Here is a 6,793-nt window from a genome sequence, read left to right as displayed (position 1 = left end):
AAATAACATTGAAAGATAAAGAAGACAGAGGTATCGGGAAACAGCATGGTGATGGGCACAAAGAGTTAAGACCTTTATTTTGCCTGCTAACATTCACCAGAGAGTATCTACCTGGGTCAGTGCTTGCCATGGTTCTAGGCAGAGAATGTCCTCAACAAAGATATATTGCGTTTATTGGGAAATAAAACAGGTAATGCTGGTTTTCCCCAGTATAATACAATAAGTAAAATGAAATGTTTGCACCACTCAGGGGAACAAAAGCCAGAAATTTCTCAGTTGAGATAGATTTTTAAATATAAACATAACTAGAAGCAACCATGAGATAACAAAGCAATATCAAGTGACACCTAAAATCATTGCAGACAGTGACTGAAGCCATGAAATTAAAAGATGTTTGCTCCTTGGAAGGAAAGTTATGAAAAACCTAGACAGCATGTTAAAAAGCAGGGACATTACATTGACGACAAAGGTCCATGTAGTCAAAGCTATGGTTTTTCCAGTAGTCACATATGGAGGTCAGAGTTGGACCATAAGGAAGGCTGAGCACTGAAGAATGGATGCTTTTGAATTATGGTGCTAGAGAAGACCCTTGAGAGTCCCTTGGACTGCATGGAAATCAAACCAGTCAATCCCAAAGGAAATCAGTCCTGAATACTCATTGGAAGGACTGATGCTGAAGCTTCAATACTTTGGCTATGTGATGAGAACAGCTGATTCATTGAAAAAGACCCTGATGCAGGGAAAGATTGAAGGCAAAAGGAGATAGAAGTGGCGGAGAATGAGTTGGTTAGATAGCATCACTGAATCAATGGACATTAATTTGAGAAAACTATGGGAGATAGAGAAGGACAGAGGAGCTTGGCGTGCTGCAGTCCGTGGGGCTGCAAAGAGTGGAACATACTTGGCAACTGAACAACAATAAATCTTACACTGTTCTCATGAGGAGGATGTTTTAAATGCACCTCAGCATTTTAAGAGAGACTTTTGTAAGGCTGAGCAGATATTTGTGCATAGGTGTATTAAATGGGAAGTGTTTCACTGCCTTGAACACTGGCTAGTTCAAGAGTACTGGATAAAGAGTCAGAGGACTGGCCTTCTAGCCTCCTCCTTCTATGAACAAGCTTTGAGATCTAAGTTTTTCTAGACCTTGATTTCTGCATTGATAAAATAAGTGGGCAGCCCAGATCAGAGGATCTTTTAATTTTTCCTGCTCTAGCACTCACCTGCTTTTGTGTAGTCCAGGAACATGTACATGATGCCTTGACATGTACACCCAGACTTTGACATAAACAAGATCCCCAATAAATGGACCATTTTAGAAATTCCCACTCAACCACTGCAAATAGTAATTAAGTTATTGTTCAATTATGAAGCTCTATCTTCTGCATATAGCCTCTAATAATAGAAATTTTTGTGAGAGTTGGACTGTGAGGAAAGCTGATCGCTGAAGAATTGATGCTTTTGAACTGTGGTGTTGGAGAAGACTCTTGAGAGTCCCTTGGACTGCAAGGAGATCCAACCAGTCCATCCTAAAGGAGATTAGTCCTGGGTGTTCACTGGAAGGACTGATGCTGAAGCTGAAACTCCAATACTTTGGATACCTCATGCAAAGAGTTGACTCATTGGAAAAGACCCTGATGCTGGGAGGGATTGGGGGCAGGAGGAGAAGGGGACAACAGAGGATGAGATGGCTGGATGGCATCACCGACTCAATGGACCTGAGTTTGAGTGAACTCCGGAAGTTGGTGATGGACAGGGAGGCCTGGCGTGCTGTGATTCATGAAGTCACAAAGAGTCAGACACAACTGAGCAACTGAACTGAACTGAACTGAACCAGGTTTTTTTTAGGGAGTGGAGTCTATTTTCTTGAGCTTCTAGAATACTCCCGGCCCCACACATTGTTTTTTTAAATTGTCAGTCACTTTTTGGTTAAGTATGTCTTCATCTTGGCCTAAAAATTCAAATTTAAGAAAGAAATGTATAATGGACTAATGTAACTTTTATACATTCCATGCTTTTGCTCTGAACTGATCAAATATTTCCTAAGTGATACAATTCTACAGAAAAACAAAAATAATAAATAACAAGTGAATTTGAAAATATTAATTCCACAGAGAGGGTGTTAGGTAATTAAGAAGACATGTCTCAAATACCTTAAATACATGGATTAGATGAGAATAAAAAGGAAAATATGATCCCCCACTAATAAAAGGGTATTTTGGCCCATACATTGGGGGATGACAGACAATGAGATGGCTGGATGGCATCACCGACTCGGTGGACATGAGTTTGAGTGAACTCCGGAAGTTGGTGATGGACAGGGAGGCCTGGGGTGCTGTGATTCATGGGGTCGCAAAGAGTTGGACACGACTGAGTGACTGAACTGAACTGAATGGCTGGAGTGTGCTGTGGGTGGAAAAAAATGGGGAATGATTACTAATGGGTTCGAAGTTTCCTTTGTAGTGAGAAAACTCTAAAATTGATTTCCGCTATAGTTGCACAATTCTATGACCATAATAAAAATCAGTGAATGGGTGAACTATATATGTGAATTATGTCTCAGTGAAACTGCTATAAAATGTAATAGATGAAAGACAACGACTCAGAATGTAAGACATAGTGCACAATGCAATGAAGAAGTGAATGTGAGAAATCCTACCATGACAGCTAAGGAAAAGCCTGACAGAAGTTCGTGCATATTAGAACAAACAGGGTTACAGGAAAAATATTTTCAATAAGAAGACAAGTGTCATCATACAAACAATACAATCTGTAAGCACAGTATCATATTGATAAAGTAAAGGCATATATCTTTTCTGATAAAAAAAGAACATGTGCATGCTACGTCGCTTCAGTTGTGTCCAACTCTGTGTGACCCCATGGACTGTAGCCCACCAGGCTTCTCTGTCCATGGGACTCTCCAGGTAAGAATACTGGAGTGGGTTGCATGCCCTCCTCCAGGGGCTCTTCCTAACCCAGGGATCGAATGACGTCTCTTATGTCTCCTGCATTGGCAGGCGGGTACTTTACCTCTAGTGACACCTGAGAAGCTACACACAACCCCCAAAAAAGAACAAAGAAAAACAACTAGAAGAAATTCGTTAAAAAAAAAAATCATCACCAAACATGATATGATATTTAGCAAATGACATCCAAGGAAAAGTACTGTCTGAAACATAGCTGCAGCTCCACAGGTCGAGTAATTCAGGAGTGAGGAGATGACCAAAGTCACTCAGAATTCAGAGGTAACTACTATCTTTGGGCCAATAACAAGACAACTAGAAGCATTTTCTTTTGATTAATTTGTATTTTTCTTGAAAGCGATTTGTCACTTTGATAGCATATTTGTTCACAGAATAGTCTTTCCCTTTTAATCATTTATGGAAAATCATTCAAAAATATGTCTGCATCTTAAAATTTGTTTTTCTTTTATAAAAATAAAAGGGCTTACATAAAGGATATTTCCTGACTTTTACTCATGATTTTTTAAGAAAAAACTGACTAAATTTTATCTTCTGGAAAATTTAAACTTATCCCCATGTAAAAACTGGTAGCTTAAAAAACTGCCCTAATATCTTAATGATCTCATAATCACTTTTTAATTTATAATGAATTTTTAGGAACCCAAAGTTCTAGTTTTGCTCTAGTGTTAAAGAACCTTTAGCTGAAGTTAAGCATTTTTTAAAATTTCAACTCAATTTTTTTTTTCATTAAACTGCTTTGGTTCAGTTGATGTTCTCAATTGTTTTTTTAGTTGCTATTTCATTTATTTCTGCTCTGATCTTAATGATTTCTTTTCTTCTACCAGCTGGGTTTTGTTTGTTCTTCTTTCTCTAGTTGCTTTAGGTATAATGTTAGGTTGTTTGAGAATTTTCTTGTTTTGAGGTAAGCTTGTATTGATACAAACGTCCCTCTTAGAACAGCTCTTGCTGTGTCCCATAGGTTTTGGATCATCGTGTTTTTGCTTTCATTTGCCTCTAGGCATTTTTTAAGTTTTTTCTTTGACTTCTTCAGTGATTCATTGGTTGTTTAGTAGCAGACTGTTTAGCCTCCGCGCGTTTGTGTTTTTTCCAGTTTTTCTCCTTGTAGTTGATTTCTACTCTCACAGCATTGTGCTTAGAAAAAATGCTTGATATGATTTCAATGTTCTTAAATTTACTGAGACTTGCTTTGCCGCCCATCACGAGACCTATCCTGGAGAATGTTTCACATGCACTTGAAAAGACTGCGTGTTCTGCTGCTTTTGCATGGAATGCTTTATAATTAGTCCATCCCATCTAATGTGTCATCAGGTCTATATTTCCTTATCGATTTTCTCTGCAGATGTTCTGTCCATTGATGTAACTGGGGTGTTAAAGTCTCCCAGTATTATTGTGTTACTGTCAGTTTTTCCTCTTACATCTGTTAACATGTGCCTTATATATTGAGGCACTCTTGTGTTGGATATATATATATATATATTTTAAATAGTCATACTTCTTGGATTGATCCCTTGATCATTATGTAGTGTCCTGCTTTGTCTCTTGTACCTGCCTTTATTTTAAAGCATATTTTGTCTGATGTGAGTATTCCTGTTCTAGGTTTCCTTTCATATCCATTTGTATGGCATACCTTTTTTTTATCCCATCGGTTTGTCTGTATGTGTCCCTAAATCTGAAGTGGGTGTCTTGGAAATAGCATATATTTGGGTCTTGATTTTGTATCCATTCAACCAGTCTATGTCTTCTGTTTGGAGCATTTGATCTGTTTACATTTAAGGCAATTATTAATATATATATCTGTCCTTCAGTTCAGTCGCTCAGTCGTGACCGACTCTTTGCGACCCCATGAATCACAGCACTCCAGGCCTCCCTGTCCATCACCAACTCCCGGAGTTCACTCAAACTCATGTCCACCGAGTCGGTGACGCCATCCAGCCATCTCATTCTCTGTCATCCCCTTCTCCTCCTGCCCCCAATCCCTCCCAGCATCAGAGTCTTTTCCAGTGAATCAACTCTTCGCATGAGGTGGCCAAAGTATTGGAGTTTCAGCTTTAGCATCAGTCCTTCCAATGAACACCCAGGATTGATCTCCTTTAGAATGGACTGGTTGGATCTCCTTGCAGTCCAAGGGACTCTCAAGAGTCTTCTCCAACACCACAGTTCAAAAGCATCAATTCTCCGGCGATCAGCTTTCTTCACGGTCCAACTCTCACATCCATGCATGACCATGGGAAAAACCATAGCCTTGACTAGACGGACCTTTGTTGGCAAAGTAATGTCTTATTGCCACTTTAATTGTTTTGGATTTATTTGTGTAGGTCTTTTTCTTCCTTTTTCTTTTGTTTCCCTCTCATGTGACTTCATGACTATCTTTTAGAGTGATGTTTAGAGTCAAGTTTCTTTTTTGTGAATATCAATTATAAATTTGTGGTTATAGTTATCATAAGGTTTTGGTATAGCCATCTAAATAAAAACACAATTGTTTTAAGTTGCTTATCACTTAATTTTAAATACATCTCAAATATTCTGCACGTCTTTACTCTCCTCCTCTCACAGTTACTGGTTTAAATATCATATTTGTGTGTGGATGGTTCCCTACCTTTAGAAAACATGAACAGACAATTACAGCACTGAAATTCAATTTGTGATCTGAAACTCCCAATAAACAAAAGAATAAGACCAGATGGCTTCACCCGTGAATTCTACCAAATATTTAATTCCTATCCTTCTGAAACTATTCCAAAAATTACAGAGGAAGGAAAACATCTGAACTCATTCTGTGAGGCCACCATTACCCTGGTACCAAAATAAAAGATACCACAAAAAAAGAAAACTGCAGATTAATACCACTACTGAATGTAAATGTAAAACTCCTCAACAAATGCTAGCAAACTGAATTCAATAGCACCTTTAAAAGGATCATACATGACGATAAGTGAAATATATCTCATGGATGCAAGGACTTTTCAATATTTTCAAATTATTCAAATCAATCAGTGTGATATATCATATCAACAAACTGAATAATAAAAACCATATGATCATCTCAGTAGATGCAGAAAATGCTTTTGATAAAATTTATCATCCGTTTATGATAAAAACTCTCTAGAAAGTGGGGATATAGGGAACATACCACAATATAATAAAGGTCATATATGACAAACCCACAGCTACCATCATACTCAATGCTGCAAAGCTGAAAGCGTTTACTCTAAGATCAGGATGTCCACTTTCACCATTTTGGAAGTCCTAGACAGAACAATCGGAAGAAAAAGTAAAAGGAACCCAAATTGGAAAAGAAGTAAAATTGTCACTGTTTGTAGATAACATGAAACTATACACAGAAAATCCTAAAGACACTATCAGAAAACTACTAGAACTCATCAATGAATTAGATATAAAGTTGCAGGATATAAAATTAATACACAGAAGTTGGATGCATTTCTGTACAATAATAATGTAAGATCAGAAAGAGAAGTTAAGAATAAATTCCATTCACTGTCTCATCAAAAAGAATAAAATATCTAGGAATAACCCTACCCAAGGTGGCAAAAGAACTGTATCCTGAAAACTATAAGATGCTGATGAAAAAATCAAAGATAATATAAACAGATGGAAAGATATAGCATGTTCTTTCCATCTAGGAAATTTTTAAAAGCCTCACAATTCAAGGCACAGCCAAGGAAGGAAAAGTAATAAATTGGTCAACATAAAAAATGTATTTTTATGTAAAGACATACCTCAGAGATATTGCAAGTTCAGTTCCACACTACTGCAATAAAGTAAATAGAAGAATAAAGTAAGTCACAGGA

This window comes from Moschus berezovskii, chromosome 18, assembly GCF_049115385.1.
Source record: "Moschus berezovskii isolate FMDL1 chromosome 18, NW_MosBer_1.0, whole genome shotgun sequence".
In the NCBI taxonomy this organism is placed as follows: Eukaryota; Metazoa; Chordata; class Mammalia; order Artiodactyla; family Moschidae; genus Moschus; species Moschus berezovskii.
This window is presented reverse-complemented; position numbering follows the sequence as displayed.